Genomic DNA, 23,178 nt, shown 5'->3' with positions numbered 1-23,178 from the left:
CACTGTCTGTAACTCTAACTCTCAAATAAAATAAATAAAATCTTTTTAAAAAACTATTTTTAAAACAATACATTTTCTTTGTATTTAATCTTGGAATCTGCAAGGTTTTATTTATTTATATTTTTAAGATGGACACAAAAGGCCTGAAAATAGTATTGGTGAAACAGGAAAGCATGGACATCACCCTTCAGTTCTGTGGAACATGCAAGCCAGGAAAGTGAGCAGGCTACGCTTGATAAAGCTGCAAGAGAACTGACGTGCCCATTAAGGCAAACACGTCTCACCAGTTGGAACAGCTGACTACACATTACCATTATCTGGACTCACTCTTTTTTTTTTATTTTTTGACAGGCAGAGTGGACAGTGAGAGAGAGAGACAGAGAGAAAGGTCTTCCTTTGCCGTTGGTTTACCCTCCAATGGCCGCCGCAGCCGGCACGCTGCGGTCGGCGCACCGTGCTGATCCGAAGGCAGGAGCCAGATGTTTCTCTTGGTCTCCCATGGGGTGCAGGGCCCAAGCACTTGGGTCATCCTGCCCTGCACTCCCTGGCCACAGCAGAGAGCTGGCCTGGAAGAGGGGCAACCGGGACAGAATCCGGCGCCCCGACCGGGACTGGAACCCGGTGTGCCAACGCCACATGGACTCACTCTTATAAAAGCACAGAAGCTCAGGCTCTCCTTGGGTCAACTGAATCAGAATCTCTGAAGACGGGGTCTGGGCTTCAGTCCTTGTTAAAAAAGCTCCCCAGGTGACACTAGCATGTAGCCAGCACTGAGGTGTGCTGGGGTAGACTACACTGCAAGAAGGTGAATAGCCAGGGGAGTTTGTTGATGTGCAACATAGGTCTCAAAGGATTCAAACAAAAAGCCTGAGAAGAGAGGATGGAGTGTGAAGAGAAAGTGTAGATGTGTATGGGAATGAGACTTCCCAGGAGAGGAAAGGGACTTGCATTTTGGGGAGAGGCACTAGGAGGAATTGAGAGGTCTTCAAATTCTGAGTTGAGCCATTTGGAAAGTGCTAATTCCTACCAAGGGCCAGCCAGTTCCAGATTTGGGGAAAGAAGAAGGTATGGCAAGGACCAAGGTGATGTGGGTGGGAATGTGATTTATTGCTTGGAGGCCTTGGAAAAACAGAAGAGAAGCAAACCCCTTGATGTTTTGATGTCCATTGCTGCCAGCTGTGTGTTCTACAATTGATAACCAGGTTAGTCTTGGGTCTCCACTAGTAGAGGTGGAAAATGGGGAAGTGGAGCGCCATAATGGTGGAGCTGCTTAGATTTACACCCCTGGACACCTACAGGAAGGTGGTTTCCATGCTCCCCAAGTTACCGGGGATAGATGCAGAGCAAATTCTGTTATGTAGGGAGCTAAACTAGCTAGGCCAGGATCCAGTGTCTGGGGGCAGGGAACTGCTGACTGCCCTTAATCCCACTGAGATGCTAAATCCACACTCATCCACTAGCAACACCTCTGGTTGGCGCTAGAGTAGAGGTCAAGGTCCAATTCAGTTCATCTGAGAAGTAACCTCAGAAGCCTGCTGGCATACAGCAGTGTTGCCTCTTCAGATTAACTCATCATACACGCCCCCTTGAGGTCTTCCTTAAAATGGCTTGCACTGTCAGATCAGTTAAAATTCACTGCTCAATTGTCATAAAATCTAGCCTCCTGACTCTTCCCACTTTTTTTTAAAGATTTATTTATTTATTTGAAAAGCAGAGTTACAGGGAGGTAGAGGCAAAGAGAGAGAGAGAGAGAGAGAGAGAGAGAGAGAGAAAGGTCTTTTATTCGCTGGTTCACTACCTAGGTGGCCACAATGGGGCCGAAGCCAGGAGACTTTTCCGGGTCTCCCACACAGGTGCAGGGGCCCATGCTTCCCCACCTCACTGGTTTTAAGGACTGTTAAGCTTCCTCTTCATTGACCCATCCCTGGACTTTCCCCAAAGGAGAGAGCAGGGATGAGCTGGATTGTATCTAAGGAGGTGGCTATATTTACTTTCATTTCTAGGGCTGAGCTCTAAAGTCATTATATCTCAAAATATGATCCATGGCCATGCCCAGGGAGTCCTCTGCCCAGCAAGATATCCAAGACAGGGAGGAGGGAAGGGAGGCAGAGGACCCATACCCATATCCAGAAAAGTCTTGTACTCTCTTCATTAAATTTAGCTAGCATGCTTACTGCTTGGAAAAAAAAGAAATGTTCCATGGATCATCTGCAACAGAATTACCCAGGATGCTAATAAAAATACAGATTCCTGGGATCTCACTTCAGAATTGCAAGATCAAAGAACTCTGCTGAATGTCTGTGGGGCGGAGGCGGGGGGCAGCATTCACTGGTTTGTGTCCAGGCTGCTCTACCTCTGATCTACATCCCTGTTGATTCGACTAGGAAAGCAGTGGAAGATGGCCCAAGTGCTTGGACCCCTGCCACCCACGTGGGAGACCTGGATGAAGCTCCTGGCTTTAGCCTGGCCCAGCCCTGGCCATTATGGCTATTTGGAGAGTGAACAAGTGGATGGAAGAGCTCTCTCTCTCTCTCTCTCTCTCTTTCTCTTCCTTTGCTTCTCTGTAGCTCTGCCTTTCAAATCATGAATCTTAAAAAGAAAGAACATCTGCAGGAATTGCACAAAAGCTGTAACAGGGCATTCCTTTTGGTTGGTCTTGTTTGGGCATGGTAACCCAGCTATACAAGGGTACTCCAAAAAGTTTATGGAAAGTGGAATTAAAATAAAAGCTTATTTGCTGCAAAAACTGTGAATTCACATGTGTTTTCCCATAATACACATTCCCATGAACTTTTGGAAGGCCCCTCATATTCTATTTGTGACAGAAATAAGACTCCATAGTCTGTGTTCCAGATGCCACATGTTGAAACTCATGGTCGAGAGGCTCCACACTTCTGTGAACAACTCAGGCCCTTAGGCCACTTACAGTCCTCTGCTCAGCCCATACTGAACCAGCCTACACACTCATAGTAGGCCATTTTTCTGTGGCCATGCAGCCTTTACTGCACTACTGAACGATGTTGCGCAAGCAAAGGTTAGGTTTATGCTGTGCACCAAGCAGACAAAACAATTGTTCAAAAACTGATTAGTGATTGAATGAAGTCCAAAGTCTATATCAAACCCCATATCCCTTCAAGTGTGTCATATTTGTTCTTTTTTTGTTTGTTTGTTTGACAGGCAGAGTGGACAGTGAGAGAGAGAGACAGAGAGAAAGGTCTTCCTTTGCCACTGGTTCACCCTCCAATGGCCGCCGCGGCCGGCGTGCTGCGGCAGGCGCACCGTGCTGATCCGAAGCCAGGAGCCAGGTGCTTCTCCTGGTCTCCCATGGGGTGCAGGGCCCAGGGACTTGGGCCATCCTCCACTGCACTCCTGGGCCACAGCAGAGAGTTGGCCTGGAAGAGGGGCAACCGGGACAGAATCCGGCGCCCCAACCGGGACTGGAACCCAGTGTGTCAGCCGTCATATTTGTTCTTATAAAAGCATAATCCAGAGTCAGGTCCCATGCCCGAGTGAGAATAGTAGAGTTGGAGGAGAAAGGAATTCCTTCCTTTAATTAATTAATCAGCATTCAATACACCATGTCTTGGATTCTTTGGGGGATACAGAGATGAGTAAGATATAGTCGGTGTTCTAAAGTTCTAAGTGTTTAAAATCTTCTCAGGGAGACGACAAATACTCACAGTAATTATCATCAAAATCAGGTAGTGTAAGATATACACTAAATGAGCATTACAGATCAATGTGGTACAGGAAGCTGGATAAACCCTGAATCTGCTTCAGGACATCCTAGCATCTATAAAAGGTACCACTGTCCATCAAGTGGCTCAGGCCAGAAACATGGGAGTCTTCTTTGATTCCTCCCTCCTCTCAACCCCCATATCCAATCCATTACCAAGTCTTTTAGGTTCTAGCTAGAAAATGTATCCTATATCGGCTACCTCCTTTTCATGGCCACTGCCATCTCCAGTCTAAGACATTAGCATCTTTCTTCCTAGACCAGACTCTATTCCCATATGATCATGGCAGCCTAACTTACTTTTCTTTGTCTCCATCTCCTCCCAAGTTCAATCTTATATAGTTTCCAGAATGGTATTTTTAAAAATACAAATTATATTCTTTCAATTCCCCACTTAAACATTTTAGCAGTTTCCCAATGCACTCTGCATAGGGAGAGAACCCATTATGGTGGCTTACAAGGTCCTGCCTGGTCTCCAATCTGATTGAGCACCATGTTCTCCATGGTTGACTGTGTCCTTTAGTTGCTTGAATATGGCAAGCATCCGCCTCAAGGTCTCTGCACAAGTTGTCCCCTCCGCACAGAATACTCTTTGTTAATATGTATTCATCTTTTAGGCCTCAGATTAGATGTCCTTTCTACCAGAAAGGCCTTTCGTCATGCTACGCCCCAATCTCAACTAAGTCTCCCTTTTTATTGTCTCTCATACCACCTTGTTCTTTTCTTTCCCAACATTTATTACAATTTATAATTACATATGTCTGAGTTTATTTGTTTAATGTGTATCTTCTTCACTAGAATGTGAGCTTCATGAGAACAAGGGCTGTGTCTGTTTCATTTAAGTGTCTAGCACAGTACCTAGTGTAAAATAGATGATCAACTTGCATCCTGGCAGTGCATGTATGAAAGAATAAAGGAATGGGATAAAGAAGTGAAAATGGTCTAAGAAAAATTTTTGGAGATGGAGTAGGAAAACACCATGAGCAAAGATATAAAAATGTGTGTAATATATGTGTTCTGGGGACAGGGGTATCCCAATGTGGCTAGAGTATGAGGTATGTGTTAAGTAGATACTATTGGGAATATACGTTAGAGCCATTTATAAGAGTGATAGATTGGAAAGTTGAAACCCGAGGGTAAGAAGTGTGAACTTTATAGTAACTTCCTCCCATGCCTCTATGCTGCCTTGATCCCAGCGACTCCCCCAAGCATCCAAGGTGGACAGGATATACCACTCCTCCTCAGTTGCAAGTACTTAGGTATAGCATGACCCTCCTGTCTGCAGCCATATCCAGGGTCTCAGCAGGATTCAGAATGAGCAATGTCTCCTGTACCCAAAAACCTGGGAGGAAAGTCGGAGTGATGAGGAAAGACTTGGTGTCAATGTACATCCAAAGTGTACCAGGTCATGCAACGCCTTCTGTATATTCACTAAATGTCTGGCTTTCGACCTGGCACCTTAATATGCAGCTAGTCTAGTACTAATAACAGCACTTGTATACAGTTATTATGAAGATTAAATGACAGAAAATATATGACATCTAGCATAGGGCCTAGTACATGGTAAACAATAAATATTAACTGTTATCATCATTCCTCCTCTGTAAAATGGGGAAAATAGTAGTGCCTGCTTCACAGGGATGTTTTGACAATTAAATGAAATAATACTTATAAATGCTTAGCACAGGGCCTAACACATAAAAAGTACTTAATAAATGTTAACTATTGTTACTGTTATTCATAGCATTCAAAGCAGCAGCAATAATGATATTAGATAGTTCAAGCAAGAAATAATGATGGCCTGGGTGGAGAGGGGACTGATGTTGTGGTACAATGGGTTAAGTGGCTGCCTACAATGTCCGCATCCCTTATCAGCACAGGTTCAAGTCCCAGTTGCTCCATTTTCAGTCCAGCTCCCTGCTAATGTGCCTGGCAAAGCAGTGGAAGATGATTCAAGTCCTTGGACCCCTGCACCCATGTGGAAGACCCAGATGAAGCTCCTTGCTCCTGGCTTTGGCCTGGCCCAACTCTGGCCATTGCAGCCATTTGGGGAACGAACCAGTGGGTGGCATATATTCTCTCTCTCTCTCTCTCTCTCTCTCTCTCTCCCTCTCTTTCTCTCTCTCTCTCTCACCTACCTTTCAAACAAATAAATACATCTTTTAAAAAAAAAGAAAGAATGGGGGCCTGAAATAAGGCAGAGTCATTGAGGGACCCATTGAAGGTACGATTTGCCTGGAGAGGTCACTGTGAAGTCACAGCGATGGGAACTAGCTACAGAGAAATGCCCCGAGACTGGAACCCAGCAAGTACTGTGCAGGGCAAGTTGCCTGCTCAGCAGGTTGAGGCAGCTGATGCCCTGGGCATGGCCCTTCTCAAGGTAGCTCCATTGATCAGGTAGGAATTGTCACTATGGCAGCATGTAGTTGCCTCACTTAAAGTATTACTTGGGGAGGAGGCGAAAGGCTCTCTGGCCGGTTGTCTTGGAGGAATCCCAGAAGGGAATACATGGTTGGCAGGGCTGACAGGAGAGGCATGGGAGTAGAGGACCAACAGAACTTCGTACTGCACCAGGCCAGCTACCTGTGAGAGTTGCTAATCAGGATATGCTTTGTCCTCATTTTTGTTACTTTATGAACCATTCTGGTGCACAGGGACCCAGATGTTCTCCAAGAGCATCCCACATGACACTGTGTAGTGCTTTTCCAGGAATCTTCTCAGGATAAGGAGCATCCTGTGTAAACAGGGCAGCCCAAACAATGTACATCTCATGGGCATCAGAAACTCCTGCTGGGGTGGGAGCTAGGCCCCAAAATGGCAAAGTCATGGAGAGGCCTGTGGCAAAAGGACTTACAAGGCCAATGGGGACAGCAGCAACTCACTGATAGTAGTAACACCTTATTAAACACTTCTAGGTAACAGATAGTATCCTGAGCACTTTGTAGGAATTATCTGGCTTATTCCTCTGAAAGCCTTAAGAGGTAGTTACTATTATTATTCCCATGACACAGGTGAAGAAACTGAAGTGTAGTGAGGCTATATGACTGTCCAAATTGCCTGAGCCAGGGTTCAACTCTCTCCATGGAGCTTCACTGGCTCATCATATAAATTATGAAAAAAAGCTGCTGTCAGGGCTGGTGCTGTAGCATGGTAGGCTAAGCCTCTGCCTGTGGTGCTGGTACCCCATGTGGGTGCTGGTTCATGTCCCAGCTGCTCCTTTTTTCATCAAGCTCTCTGCTATGGCCTGGGAAGTCCGTGGAAGATGTCCCAATTCCTTGGGCCCTTGCACCTATATGGGCAACCCAGAAGTTCCTGGCTCCTGACTTTGGATCAGCCCAGCACCAGCTGTTGCGGCCATTTGGGGAGAGAACAAGTGGATGGAAGACTTCTCTCTGTCTCTCCCTCTCTTTGTCTGTAACTCTACCTCTCAAATAAATAACATAAAAAATATTAAAAGCTAATAAGAAAAAAATCAGCAAACATTGCATCTTTAAAAAAAAAGCAGTTGCCATAAATGGCAGTGCATAAATGGGTACTATCTATGGAACAGACATATATGATCTCTTTGATGCTGTATCACAATCCTGTGAGGTAGATACTGATATTTTGCCTTACGGTTTATAGAGTTGAGGCCGCAAGGTGGTTAAGGAACTGTCCAAAACCATGTAGCTAGTAGGTGATAGAGTGGGACTTTAAACTTAACTAAATGATCTCTTCGATCTTTGTGTCACCTTCTCCTTTCCTCCAGAACAGCTCTATTGCTAAGGAAATCCAGAAGGTACCCGCATTCATATATCTTAGACCCTTTCCTTTCAAAGTACAGATGGTCCCTGACTTATGATGGTACAAACTTATGGTTTTCCAACTTTACGATGGTGTAAAAGCCATATGCATTCAGTAGAAACAGTACTTTGGGTTTGGAAATTGAATCTATTCCCAGGCTATGCAGTAAGACTCTCAAGATGCTGGGCAGCAGCATCAAGCGCAGCTCCCAGTCAGTCCCACCAGCACAAGAAGAAATAGTCAATACTCTACAGTGTGCTGTGTTGCTAAGCTAGGATGTTGGGATAGGTTAGCTATATTAATTGAATTCTCCACTTGATGATATTTTCAATTTATGATGGGTTTATATGGACATAAAAGTCAAGGAGCATCTCTGTTGTCTGTTTTCAATACCACCTCCATAGGGAAGGGAAAATGAAGATCATTACATATGGAAGAATGGAAGCCCAAAGAGGCAATGACTTTTGCTCATCTGACATGGAACAAATGACTGAAGCCTTGATGATGTCTGTTGATTCTCATAACTGAAAAGAATAGCGCCTGCGGCACCAGCACCCCAGGTTTTAGTCCCAGTCGGGGCGCCGGTTCTGTCCCAGTTGCTCCTCTTCCAGTCCAGCTCTCTGCTGTGGCCCGGAAGGCAGTGGAGGATGACCCAAGTGCTTGGGCCCTGCACCCTCATGGGAGATCAGGAGAAGCACCTGGCTCCTGGCTTCGGATCAGCGCGGTGCGCCAGCTGCAGCACCTGGCTGTGGCAGCCATTGGAGGGTGAACCAATGGAAAAAGGAAGACCTCTCTCTCTGTCTGTTTCTCTCTCACTGTCTACTCTGCCTGTCAAAAAAAAGAAGAAGAAGAAGAAGAATACAGAGACAGGCACTGCAGAAAATGGGTTCAAGTCCTCCTCTGAGGGTTCCAACTCAAAGGGTACTTCCAGAGAAATTATAGCCAATACAAGTGATTTCCAGGAAAGTGCCAAGAAAAATAAAACAAATGGTCCATTTTTGTGCCATAATGTTCAATCACTCCATACCCTGCACTACAAAGTAAAAAGCTGGGCTCCTTCAAATGAGGCATTCGTTTAGAGTTTAAGGAGAGACCTGGTCATGTGAGTATATTGTTGAAATTGAAGTGCATGATTTGTTGTGCTCATGAGTTTGAGTCATATCAATCCTAGTTCAACGAGTCTGTATTAGTCAATGTCAAATACCCCTTGCTGCATGCTGCAAGTCTGATAATGCAAATCAGGTAGGAAAGACTTGGGTGAGCTGGAAACACAAGATCCAAGCCAACAGGACTGTTGTTCATCCTCTTTTGGGCTCTTCCCCTGGCTGTCTCCCCTGACCCAGTCCTCCATCAGCTGAGAACATCTAGGAAGCCACTCCCTACCACCCAGAGTTTGTCTTTCTGATGGGAGTAGTAGGAGGAAAACAAAAAAAAATATGTTTCACTTTCTCATGAATCGTGAAACTAACAATAATCACAGGCGTGTCCAGAACTTACTTCTCATTGCCAACATTTACAGATGTCCTCAGTTATCAATCCTTGAGAATCAAACACAGTTTCCTAGCCACATGCACACAATAGTACACAATATTTCTGGCAATCTAAGGCTGCTATTAAAATGAATCCCCTTTTCTTGGTTGGTGCTTAAAGTGACTTCAGGGTTCAGACTCATCACACCCAAGAAAATCTGTTCCTTTATACATTCCTGCTTGATATAACTGAGTCTAATTACCATGGGAGCCCTTAATAGCAGAACACTCTGTTTAACCATTGAGGCCCCAGAACCATCTGGGAGAACTTGTGCTAGTCACTTAGCTTCTCTGAGCTTCTGTTTCCTCCTCCATAAAACAGAAATGCTAACAGGATCTACCTGACAAGAGTTATGGAGGGGGTTAAATAAGATAACAGATGCAGAAAGTAGCATAGTACCTGACACAAAGCAAATGCTCAGGAAATGTTAGTTATACACGTAAAAAGGAAGACTGGCTGTCTCTGGAAATTTGCACTGGAGAAGCATTCCCCTACTTCCAACTTCCCCTGTAGTGAGATGAAGGGTTAAAGATTAAGACACAAAGAAGTATGGGGTGGGGGAAATGGATGTGGAGTCCTTTCCTTTTGGCATTTAGAGGGAAAGGTGGCATTGAGAAAGTTCTTACGGCTGAAGGCAATAAAATCAGTGATGTCATCAAGGGAGAAGGTAATTGAAATGTAGGGGAGATGGAGAAAGTTAAGGTGCTAAAACTAGGGTGTGGAGAGCCCATGCAGTAGGAGAAACCCATTGTAATATAGTGAGTTTAATGAAGGAGAAAGACAAAAATTAAACAAGTCAAACAAGGAATGGAAATTTGAAGCAGGAGTCAAAGGAGAGTTTGGGTGGAAATGGTCTAAGAGTTCTGGAAACCACTCTGTCCTTTCTCAGTCAGTAATGCCTTCACTAAAGGTTTGTGCCAAAGGGGAGAAAAACCTCTTGAAATATTCTCATTATGGAATAACTGGCCGGTTTTTCCATCCAAACCTGCTCTTATTAAAAAGAACACTCTGCTCCCTGTTCACCTCTTCAGAAACCAGCCCCAGGGAACTAGGTCAAAAACTGGTCTCCCTAACTGCTGTCTCATATCCTAGGTTTCCAAGCCAGAGCTACTGGGAGACCTGGACTTCCCCACTTTAGAAAATACCTTCATTCCCTCCAACCAGAAAGCCCAGGAGATCTTGTCTCTAGAAAGTTACCTTAGGCAGGGGTTACAGTCTCTGGAATCATCTATGAAGCTAGTGAACAAACAGACTTCCCAGGTCCACCCTTGGAGATTCAGATTCCATTGGTTGAGGTGGGGCCTCCAATATATTTTTTAAAATTGCCTCAAATGATTCTGTCACAAAGCACACTTTGACTCTAGAGATGAAAGTGCTCTGTTTAAATGGCGGGAACTGCAATATCTATCATCTATTCCTACCTATACTCTCATTTTTTATAAGAGGAATCAGATGCTCACAGACATTTAAGCATTCTTCTTCTTCTTTTTTTTTTTTTTTTTTTTGACAGGCAGAGTGGACAGTGAGACAGACAGAGAGAAAGGTCTTCCTTTTTCCGCTGGTTCACCCTCCAATGGCCGCCGCGGCCGGCGCACCGCGCTGATCCGAAAGCAGAGCCAGGTGCTTATCCTGGTCTCCCATGGGGTGCAGGGCCCAGGGACTTGGGCCACCCTCCACTGCACTCCTGGGCCACAGCAGAGAGCTGGCCTGGAAGAGGGGCAACCGGGACAGAATCCGGCGCCCCGACCGGGACTAGAACCCGGTGTGCCGGCACCGCTAGGCGGAGGATTAGCCTGTTGAGCCACGGCGCCGGCATTAAGCACTCTTCTAATGAGTGACAAAACCAGAGCCAGAATCCAGGTCTTCTGCCTCCCAAATCACTGGAAGTTCCATTTAAAGACTCCCTTTGCCCCTTTGTTAATGAGGTTCTCCTTTTTGGATTTGGTATACAGACAAATGTCCCCTCCTGATTTTCATCAGAGTTAAAAAGCAATGATACCTATATGCAATAATTCATCAGGAAAAAGTAACTATGACAACTCTCAGTTCTACTGAAAGCACCATAGTTTTCAAAAGAAAAGCTCATCTTTACTCTTAGGATCATCTGAGAGGAGAAATGAAGCATATGATTTATGTGTAGAAACCATATTTGTGGCTGTAGTGTTTCAGTTTTAAATTATTCAGCATTGAGGAAGAGGCACCCTACTTTAAAAGAGGACAATCATTAGCTTAACAACTAAAACCATTTTCTCAAGGCAGTAAAGATTAATAATTTTATTATCTGGCCATCAGTTCTCCTCTGAACTACTCTTACTCTAGTATAAATCCTTAAGAGGAAAAACAAAACCCCAAATATTAGATAGGATCTAGAGCCATTTGCCAAATACCAAGATTTTGAGGTAAGCGGGAAACCACAACTCATAAATGTCAATAGTTCAAGTAATCCTAATTATTCCTTTGGGGACAATAACCCACCCATCTTCTGACAGCTCAGAGGCATCCAAGGGTTGGGCTATTCCAGTACCATACCAGGTGAAGTGAACAATTGGTAAACACAAAGGACATGCTGAAATCTATTGAATTAGGAAATTTCATTTTAAAGGCATACAAACCCATGCTCAGAGGAGATAAATTGCCCATTTTTAGCCCACGAGTGTAAAGGGGTACGTCAGGGGCTTTGGCAATAATTTCCAGCTCTCAGAGCATTTTTCTTTTCCAGATGTGTTTGCCATCTCTCAAATAGGTAAGTAACAACTGTCACCACTCTTTCTTCTTCCCCCATTGCTCTACCACCACTAAAGGATTTTAAGGTTACTACGGTGCTCTTCAGACAACAGACAACAGATACTCTTAAGCCACACAAAGGACCATTCTGTTTTCTCTCCTCTCCTAATTCATAGACCCTATCATTGGTCTAAAGCAAACACCAAATCCTCTTGACTGGATTTGGATGCTGGCAGAAAAGAGACAGAAGATGAAGCAAACCTAGGCAGAGAGGGGAAAAGCTACACCTGTACTTGTTTGCCAGTATTCCCTATGCAGAGAGTGACATCACTGTTTATTTCTGTTAGAATAACTTCTCATGGGAGAGCCTCAAACTTGTCTTCTTTACAGAAAGCCAAATTAGATAGAAGCTCCTCCTTACTCAACACAACATTCAGCCTCTGGAAAATTCTGGAACCAGTCTACATGACATTAGAGGTCAGTGAAGATGCAGCAGTAGCATTTTTCCAAGTGTCTTCAGACAAGCTCCAAAGTTAGTTCATCATTGCCTGCTGCTATGGCTGCTGCCAGCAGAGATGACCCTAAATGGCCATTCATTTCACAGTGAATTTAGGGGGATTTGATGTTGGAAAATGCTTTCGACACAGTCCTACTTTGAAATGAATTTAAAAGCATGTTTGCTTAAATAATTGAAGGTGAAACATGTATTACATGTGTTCCATGTACAGTTAGGGATTTCTACTCCCAGCCTTTCGTGGTGTCAAATGTGCATTTCTTCCTAGCACTTGACTTAGGATCCCCAAATTGAATTATCAGAAGACATCAAGATGAGGGACAAAATATGATTTTATATGCTGTGGTTAGGGTGTAAATTAGTAGAAACCTTTTATAAAGCAATTTGGCAATATCTAGAAACAGATTAACAAAACAAATCAAATCCTAGGAATTTATCTTAAGGAAACAAAGAGCTAAATGCATACAATATAGTGCAAGTATGTTGAATTGTAGCATTATTTGTGAGCTCATGAAGGAATTGATGGGACAATTATGATTTTTTAAATATCATAAATATTTCTGTATGACTAAAGACACCTAAATCAAAGTTAAAAAACAAACAATAAACTGCTTAATATATTTGCAAAGTAGATAACAATTATTATCCAAAGTATATAAAAAGATTCAATTTATCAAAACGGGAAAGAACAACTTGATAAAAAATAGGCTAGGATACAGAACAGCAACACAGAAGAAGAAATACAGATGGCCAATAAACATATGAAAAGACGTTCAACCTCACTAGTACTGAAAAAAATGCAAAGTGAGAGGAGAGTTTTTTCACATTTCACATTGTCAAAGATTAAAAAGATCAATAATATCTGAAATTGGCAAGGAAGGGCGTGGAGAAACAGCCATTGTTGGTGGAAATGTAAATCTCTGTAGCCTTCCTGAAGGGCAATTTGGCAGGCTCTATTAAAATCAGACATGTGCAAACCAAACTGTGTGAACTGACAATTGTTCTACTGTGAATACAACAGAACCGACTGCAATTGTGTGCAGAGAAGCATGTACATGGAGGTGTGCTGCACTATTGATAATATAAAAAAGATAGAAATAATGTGAAAATTCATCAATAAAATTTGGTTTAAAATGTAAGACACAACCATAGAAGGAAATACTACTCAGTTATTTATAAGAATGAAATAGCTTGATGTACACTGGCAGGCAAAAGCCTCCAGAAACATAGTTAAGTACAAAGCATGTTGTATGTGGAGCTTGGTCACATCTTTGCTTAATTAATGCAATGAGTACATGTATGAATATTGATAAACAAAAAAAATGCTCAAAGTGATACCCACCAAACTGTGAATGTGGTAGGGTATCTGTGTTGGAGGGGCCAGGAACATTCTACTTATTTCTATTTTTATAAGCACAAATGAGCATGTACTCTTTCGATAACAAAAATGCTTTTTTAAAACAAAAGTAAGGCATGCTGTGCCACTCCTCCACAATGTCCAGCTCCTACTTCCAGCCTCTAAAGATGTCCTTTTCAAGGATAAAGTACCCTGGCATCTAAAACAACTTCTAATAACCAAAGGCATGAGCTTTTGCTATTTAGAGGTTGAACTAGGGTAAGAAACTCTGGAGATGGGGCTGGCCCTGTGGCACAGTGGGTTAAAGCCCTGGTCTGAAGTGCTGGCATCCCATATGGGCGCCAGTTCTAGTCCCAGCTGCTCCACTTCCAATCCAGCTCTCTGCTATGGCCTGGGAAAGCAGTAAAAGATATCCCAAGTCCTTGGGCCCCTGCACCCGCGTGGGAGTCCTGGAGGAGGCTCCTGGCTCCTGGCTCCTGGCTTCAGATAGGTACTTGGGGAGTGAACCAGCAGATGGAAGACCTCTCTCTGTCTTTACCTCTCTCTGTAACTCTGTCTTTCAAATAAATAAAATAAAATCTTAAAAAATGAAAAGAAAAGTGATAGTTGTAGTGTGTTACCTGTTGTGGAAGAAGTGGTGAACACACTGAATTAAAAAAAAAGAAAGAAACTCTGGAGAGAAGCAGGGAAACTGTCCCACTCTTCTGAAAGAGTTTTCATTTCATTCAAATAGGACATGATTGAAACTCTTTTCTGGAACTGCCTCCTCTCCCATCCTCCCAAATCCACTACCATGCTTCTCTTCTCTCCATCACTCTCCTTTTTTTAAAAAAAAGATTGATTAAATGATTGATTGATTTGAGAGGTGGAGTTACAGAGAGAAGGAGAGGCACAGAGAGAGAGAGGTCTTCCATCCACTGGTTCACTCCCCAAATGGCCCCAGTGGCCAGAACTGGACTGATCCAAACCCAGGAGCTTCTTCCTGTCTCCGACATGAGTGCAGGGACCCAAGGACTTGGGCTATCTTTTGCTTTCCCAGGCCATAGCAGAAAGCTGAACCGGAAGTGAAGCAGCCGGGACTCAAACCGGTGCCCATATGGGATGCCAGCGCTGCAGGCAGAGGCTCAACCTACTACGCCACAGCACCGGTTCCCACCCCCCTTAACTCTCTTTCATAAGGTTAGCGGGAGGGGACATGATTAACTTATTTCAATTCCTTTTCTGTTTTTACCTCAAGTTCAGATTCAATACCATTTTTTTCACCCTAACTCTCCCTCCCCCAGTCTATTTAACACACATTCATCAGGGTATTCTGATTACTCCCATGCTAAGGTAGACAATTCCATTTCTGGGAATCTTTAGTACCTAGGAAGCATATATAAGTGCACCTACCCTAAGCTGTGTACCAAAACCAACAGCAAGCACAACAGGAGGTCTGGATCTAGATAGCCTTGAAATTACATGCACATGTTAGTGGGTGTAGGGCCTTCTCTGCAGAGTGTATCAGTAGCTTTCACTATTCTTTTAAGGGGGTCCTTGACCCACAAGAAGGTTAAAAACCACCAAGATAGGGGACCTGGGATGACTGGATCACGCAGTGAGATTCTAGGTTGAAATGCTCAGTTCTCAGATTTACAACTCACTACCTGAGTCAGACACTACACTCTTAGAGGATTGGAGATGGAGAAAGAAGCATGGCTATTTAGGGCTCCATACTGCTTGGGCCTAGACCTCCAACCCACACTTTCCTGAACAACACAAGAAGGTGGCTAAGGTCTAGGAGATCAGCGGGAGGAGGTAGCAGATCCAAATTGTAGCCATTTTGGCCATTAGGATGATTTCTGTCACGTGGTAGCTGTGTGACCTTGGACTACTCACTCCACTTCTCTGGTCCCCAATTCCTCATCCAAACAAAAGGGTTGCACCACATAAAGTTGAAAAGACATTTGTAACTCTACCATTCTATGAATCTCCTCTACAGCAGGCTTTTCAGGCAGATAATAACTTCCCACCTGCCAGCATCACACAGTCTTAAAGTCACATCGTTCTTCTTGTGGCTAAAAGAAATCTTTCTGCAACTGAAGCTGGCTCCTTTGATGCTGAGAAGAGCCAATCCATAGACAGAACACTACAGAACCAGTAACTCAAATGCCTCCACATCAGTCAACATCCCAAACCAGTTTGTAACAAGTATTAGCCATTAATTCTCAAGAGCTCTATATTCAAGGCCGCTTGTAAAGAAAGGAGTTCAGGGGGATTAATAGGCATCAGGGGAATCAGGAAGGGTCAATAGTCACATGTGTGCTATTTCCTTTGCTTTTAAGGCTCAGCTTCCCATTGACAAAATGGACCCCTGCAACTAGCGTTCAAGAAAGCTTTCCTGTGAAAAAGATTCCAGCCCAGACTGGGTGTTAGGAGCACTGGAAGATAGCTTCCAAGATGGCCCTTTAGGACCACCTCAAAAGATAATGAGTCTGAAGGATAAAAGCAACTTTCCTATTCAACTTAATTCCTACCTCCAGGGTTTTCTGGTCAGCAGGGTGTGTTCAGATTGATGGGCTTTCTCTGAAGGCTATGCTGATGATACCTCTGGACCAGAAAATTAAAGGCCACATTGAAATTTTCAGGAAGTGAAAGGAAATAAGCCCAGAGAACTGAGTCACCCAAGGTTGAATGAGGATAGGTCTTTGCAGTCAAAGCAGAGCAGAGAACCAAGGCAGTCTGCCCAATAACTCAGCAGAAAAAAAAAAAAACAGGATTTGGGCCTGAATTATCAAGATAATTGCTTTAATTCTTCACTTCCCTTCTATAATAACCTTCGGTTTATATAGAGCCTTTCTTCTAAGCAACTCAAAATACTTGCAGAGATATTATCTTAGTTGTCATCACACCATCACAGTCAGTGAGAGCAGTGATGATTATCAGCCTCACTTTAGGTGGTGGAGGGAAGAAAAGCCTAGAGGGATAGAGCAAGTCATCCAAGTTCATCTTTCATCCATGTTTATCCAGCAAGATACCAACAGCCTCCGAACTCAGTGGAGAATGCTCTTGCCCAGTGCTGCCCTAAGAATGTGCCTCTCCACACCAGTCCAGCCAAGTGCTTCATTGAAACACTAGGTTCTGTGAGCAAACACATCTGAGAAACACTGCATATTTTATTCTCCTGGAGAGTCATGGTATATGCTAGACTAGTAAAGACTTTTAGAAACCCTGCAGTAAACAAACCTGTTTTTTGTTTAACCGAGAATTTCCCATACTTAAGTTGATCACAAAACTCCCTTTCTCTGGGCCAGGGTTGTGGTATAGCAGGTAAAGGCATTGCCTGCAATGTCAGCACTCTATATGAACACCAGTTCGAGTCCTGGCTGCTCTGCTTCTGTTCCAGCTCCCTGATACCTACATGGGAGACCTGGAGGAAGCTCCTAGCTCCTGGCTTTGGCTTGGCTCAGCCCTGAATGTTGCAGCCATTTGGGGAATGAACTAACAGATGGAAGATCGATTCATTTTCTCTCTCTCTCTCTCTCTCTCTCTCTCTCTTTCTCTTTCTCTTTCTCTCTCCCTCCCTCCCTCTCCCTCTTTTCTCCCTCTTCTCTCCCTCTCTATCTCTTTCAAATAAATAAACCTTTAAAAAAACTCCCTTTCTTTCCTCCCTTCCTCACCCCACCTATCTCTCTGAGCTCCCAACATTCTGTGAAACTAGTCCTCTTTGGAAGCCACACTGGGAAACACTTGATCTAGCCACTAAAGTGATCAGAGTATCAGCACAGCAGACAGCTCAATTCCATTCCTGCCCAATTTGCATGGGATGTTTCTTAGAGATATTGCCTGACACCTTCTGGTCTCATCAGCCACAGGGCACAGTACTTTGAATGCACCCAAAAGACCCTAGTTCATCATCTCCTCTGCAGCAGAGAATTGACCAGACTCGGAAGAAAGTCGATTCCAGCTCACCTACCTCTGCTGGCATTCCTTTCAAATAGAACCCAGGGCTATTTTTGGTCTTCATTTAGGAAGGGAGGTGCTCAGAATGCTGATCCAAATCCTCACAGCCAACACTCTTCACTAGCATAATTTTGTGACCAGGCACTTCTGGTTGAAAACGTCAGTGTCTTGGTCCCACTCCTGGTGCAATTCATCAGCCAATCAATCAGCACCAACAGGAGATTCAGAATGTGCCCCTGCTGCAGCTTAATGGCATGAATGTTAAAGTAGTCATTATATATCCATTCCCAAACTAACGTGTAGCACCAAAATCTGTGCTATTGGTAATTACCAGTGACACCATGAAAAGTATCTAAAATTTAATAGTCCCTGAATATTCTGTCCTAGTTTGTATTTTATACACAATGTGAATGATAAAAGATTATTGTCAATGGATTTAATATTTATTACTACCATTTTATATTTCTTTTTTGCTTGTTTTTATTTTTTGAACATTTTTTTTTTGATAGGCAGAGTGGACAGAGAGAGAGAGACAGAGAGAAAGGTCTTCCTTTGCCATTGGTTCACCCTCCTATGGCCGCAACGGCCAGTGCGCTGCAGCCGGCGCACCGCGCTGATCCAAAGGCAGGAGCCAGGTGCTTCTCCTGGTCTCCCATGGGGTGCAGGGCCTAAGCACTTGGGCCATCCTCCACTGCGCTCCCGGGCCACAGCAGAGAGCTGGCCTGGAAGAGGGGCAACCGGGACAGAATCCGGCGCCCTGACCAGGACTAGAACCTGGTGTGCCGGCGCCGCTAGGCAGAGGATTAGCCTGTTGAGCCACGGCGCCGGCCTATATTTCTTTAGTATTTAATAAATCAGTATCATAAGGGAAAATGCTTGCATTGGAATTGGCAAGTTGTACAAAAAGTAAATGTAATGGATTTTTGGTTAAAAAAATCACCATAAAGGTCAGAGAGACACTGTTATTCAAGATTATCTGATTAGGAATCCTTTTGTAAAACAACGAATTCTGCAATATGAATACTATCCATTTAGTTCATTTGCCTTGCAAATCCACATTTACATAAATCAGATTTGCTTAAAGCAAAAAGCACTAATATTAATAAATGACCTAGACGTTTCTTAAGATATGGATGTTTTGTGATCCATATCAATCTGCAATACTGGTTGCTTTGGCGTTCGTCCTTAATCATCATCTTGGTCCAGAGAGATTCATTGTGAGTTTGTAAGAATTTGACAGTAATACTTCAGACTCCCTGCAGTCTTACTTAACTATGACCTCTGTGCCTGCATAATGCTTTTGGTTCAACTTAGGATACTATTCTCCGCTTAGCTACCTGGTGGATTAATTCTTCCAGACTACTCAAATGTCACCTTACCTGTGAAGCCTTTCTGGATAGTCACCCCCATCCCCTACCAGGCACCCATCCTCCATGCTGTCACAGTAACCTGCCCATCCCTTGTCATACTCTACTCTAATTGTCTGTTTACATGCTCTATTTTGCCTACCAGACTGTGCACTCCCTGAGAGCTGAGATGATGTTTTATTCATTTCTTGAGTTCCAATACCTAACATTACTACTGACACATAGCAGGTGTGCAATGAATACTGGTGGTTTCACTTCTCACTCCCCTAACTGTACATTTCTGGGTCCTGAAAGACAATGCTTTACTAAAACCACAAATAAAAATGTCAAAGAGAAAGTTTAGAGATTTTGTTCATTTTTATTGACCTCTTCTTTCTTTGATCACAAACAAAATGACCATATCAGTTCACATCTTAGGGATCAAAAGGAAAAAAAAAAACTAACCCCTAAACCAAATTCACAACCAATACATAGATTCATTCCATCTGTTCCTTTTTCTCCAAACATACAGCGACATCCTAGCACACCACTAACTTCGCCGCAGTAAGGCAGACATAAGGATTCACTAATTAAAGGGAGGTGGGGAAGGCACTGCAGGGGTCACGTTAAGAGCTTTGGATCCTCATTGGCTGAGAGAGGGAAGCCTGGTAAGAAAGTTGGGCATCTTTGGGGGAACAATAAAGATGTCCAGCAGGGCTTGGTCAATCTGGCTGAAAATTCCACATCCACAAAGTCTTAAGCAACTGCTGCAGTTGAGGGTATTTCCACCACTTTGAATCCATCATTATCCTTCCAAAATGGGCAGAACAGGTTGGACCTGATCCGCCTGCATGTTGCTACAGTCTGGCTTGGCATGGGATGAGACCCAAGGACATCTAATGCCAAGAGTAGCCCAGCCCCACGGCATAGACACACACGCGCGCGCGCACACACACACACACACACACACCCTATTCCAACTCACACTCACTGGATCCCACACAAACCCGCACCGTCGCCTCAGCACACACCATTGAATTCCTGTGTGCCCAGTCACACACACAGGGAGTGCCCCCTCACATTCTGTCACTTCCCCAGTCTGCCTGGCCCACACCCCACCCCGCCGGCAGACTGCAGCCTAGCCTGGAGCTGGAAGCTGGGGAGGACGGGTTTTTGTTGTATGTAACAAAGCCCCAGGCATCCAGGTGCCCCGCAGGATCCACTCCATCCATCTCTCCCCACCCCCATCCCTGAGCTTCCAGAACAAGAGAAAGCTCAGCCCTGGGAAGTGAATGCGGAGAATGGGGGCGCAAAGAAAAAGAGCTTTAGAGGTGGGCGGGGGTAGAAGTCCGGGCAGCTTCATGGCTCTCTCGCCATGAACCAAGAAGGACCGCGGACTGGCAGAGACTGAGCTGCCTTCCCACCTTTTCGCCCCTCATCTATTCATAGAGCCAGACTGAAAACTGAGAAATAATCTACCCTCCCGGCCGCCCTGTGCCCTCCCGGCGTCTCTAGAAGCCCCGGGTGCTCCAGCAGCAGGCAACAAAGCACCCCCCCGGCACAGACCTGTTCCAGCCTCTTCGTGGCCGAGCGAAGGAGAGCCTCTGCTGAGGGTTCTGCCCTTCGCTGCTGGGCAGGAGGAGCCCAGGATAGGAGGAGGAGCAGGAACTGGGGGAGGAAGGAGGACGAGAGGGGATAGGAGATCACAGCGGCGGTGGCGGCGGCGGCGGCGGTGCTAGGAGGAGGAGGAGGAAGGGGAGAAGGAGGGGGCTGCTTCTGTGGCAGCTGCTGAGGATGCTCCGGCGAGAGGCAGGGCTGAGTGTGCGGGGTGTGGGCTCACGTGCGCCCCATAGTCCAGGGATGCGCGCGCGTCTGGGTGTGTGAGAGCATCTGGGTGTATTTTGACTGTGATTATTTCAATTCCGACCTAGTCTGGAACTTGTGGTTCCTGCAGCCAGGCGGAAGTGAAACCTTCCAGTCTCTCAAGCCTGATGGTGCGGGCAGGGGGCTGGCGGGGTTGGGGGTTGGGGAGCGAGGGCGGGGAAAAGATGCCCGCAATTCTTCCTTCAGTATTCTTTCTGGGCACTGGTAGCATATATCCGCACATATTTCTAGAAACCCCATAGCCAAGGAGAAAAGAAAGAGACCAAGGACAGTCACCACCATGCTCATCACATTGTATTGAGTGAGTGTTCACACTGTGCTGGACACTGGAGGGCTCAGAAAATCATTTCTGTTCTGAGGTTGACTTTCATTAGTTAAGGCCTCAGAATGCACAGAATGTGCATTCTACCCTTTCTCTCCTCTCATTCTATTATAACATTTCTATGTTTGCAACCAAGGCGGCATAGTAATAATTCTTTAATTTTTAGTCTGCTTACTTAGTCAACATCATCCAAGTCCCCAGATGTTAAGGGATCACCTAATCCTGATGGTCACCTTAATCCCCACAAGTGGCACTCAGTTTACATGAGAACCAAGACTGATTTCTTGGAGATCAGAGGGTTGAAGACCATCATGGATCCAGCTGAAACCCAGTTTGGACCTGTATCCTAGAGCTAAAATAAGAAACCAATTGTGAGATGCACACCTTTCTCCAACGATGGGATCCTTGGTGAACACCTGGTTTGGAGACATGAAGAAAATCTTTTTTAACAGTTATTTTATTTTGAAAGTCAGAGTTACAGAGAGAGAGTTGGACAGACACACAGACACACACACACACACACACGCAGATCTTCCATCCACTGGTTTACTCCCCAGATGACCATAACTGCCGGTGCTAGGCCAGGTTGAAGCCAGGAGCCAGGAGCATCATCCAGGTGGTTGGCAGGGAACCCAAACACTTTGGGCTATCTTTTGCTGCTTTTCCCAGGCAATTGGCAGGGAGCTGGATTGGAAATAGAGCAGCCAGGGCTTGAACTAGGGCCCATATGGGATGCCAGCATGGCAGATGGCAGCTTTACTAACTATGCCACAACACTGGCCCCAAAAGTCTCTATTACTGTTTAACTTAGGAGCATTTTTGCTACAAGCTTAATGGCTTACGCTCATATAGCACTTGAGATTTACAAAACACTTCCTAAAAATAAGTTCTCAACTATAGCATCTCTGTGAATTAGAAAGGGAAGATTTATTATTCCCAATCTGCAGATTAACAAATAAGGTTTAGCATAGCTAAATTAATTTGCCTAATATTACATGTTAATAAGTGGCAGGCCCAGAACTGGGACCCACGTCTTTACATTTCCAAAGTTTCTTTTGATCAAATTCATCTATTCATCTCCATATTGGCAATAAAAGGTTTAGAGAAGAAGTTGTTAAGTAAAATAAGATTTTTGAAAAAAAATTTGCAGTTTATTAATACATTTCGATGCAGACCACAAGTTAGTGGAGAACAAATAGTTAAAGACATTTAGGCTTCAGTCCCTAATCAGCAGATGTAATTATTCGTTTGATTCTGTTACCAGCTACTCTAAGAATAATTTGAAATGAAGGTGCAGAAAGGATGATAGAAAGAGGATCTATTTGATTTTCCTGGGGCGATAAGCTTATAAATGATTCTCCCATGAGCTAGATCTGCCTCCTGCAAGTCATGAGAATGAATCATTGTTTGCTACCAAGCAAGGAAATCTGTATCTTACCACCAGGACAATCCTGCAAGTGTGGCTATCAAGTAAAAGAGGCAGGATAGTGCAGTGGGCAAAAGCTCAGTTCTGTATCCACTACAGTCCAAGCAAAAGCCCTTGGCAAATGACCCAGTATCAATGATCCCCCCCTGTAAAATGAGTGTAGAGGGGTGAGAATCAAAAGGAGTGATATGAGTGCTTGAGACATAGCAAGGCTCAATAAATGATGCCTGTTATAATTAGAGAAAAGCAACAACTTTATTTATATATTTCTTCATTAAATACAGGTATCCTTTTATAAATAGTAGTGCCTCAACTTAGAGGGAATGAAGAGAGAGTGCTTTTCACCAGGATAGGTGAGTTCAAAGTGCTAGAAATAAGAAATAGGCATGAATAAACAAATGGAGACAAGGGACTCTCTGAGGACCAACACCAAAGTTAGAAGACAACAGGGCCCGAAGAGGATGATGAGAAGAGAACCCTTAGGGGTGAGCAGTGGACTATGATCCAAATTCTTGCAACTCATGGTTACTGTGATTGATTGGGAAGATATGCCTGTTAATAGCTTTGTAGCATTGTACGTGGTTTACTCAAAGGAGTGTTTGACTCTTCTAAAA

At 44.3% G+C, this 23,178-nt stretch overlaps 1 protein-coding gene across 2 annotated transcripts in view; it reads right to left on the bottom strand.

Moving 5' to 3' along the window:
• Positions 1 to 20,722, bottom strand: part of PAK3 (p21 (RAC1) activated kinase 3) — a 327,862-nt gene extending 307,140 nt beyond the window's left edge. For both annotated transcript variants that reach the window (XM_062184453.1, XM_062184446.1), the window contains exon 1: positions 20,499 to 20,722. The gene's annotated coding sequence lies outside the window, so the exon portion shown is untranslated. The remainder of the gene's footprint in view (positions 1 to 20,498) is intronic.
• Positions 20,723 to 23,178: the final 2,456 nt, after the last annotated feature.

Source organism: Lepus europaeus, chromosome X, assembly GCF_033115175.1.
Source record: "Lepus europaeus isolate LE1 chromosome X, mLepTim1.pri, whole genome shotgun sequence".
NCBI classification, from domain to species: Eukaryota; Metazoa; Chordata; class Mammalia; order Lagomorpha; family Leporidae; genus Lepus; species Lepus europaeus.
Note: the sequence above shows the minus strand (reverse complement) of the source record. Positions and strands in the feature narration are given on the sequence as shown.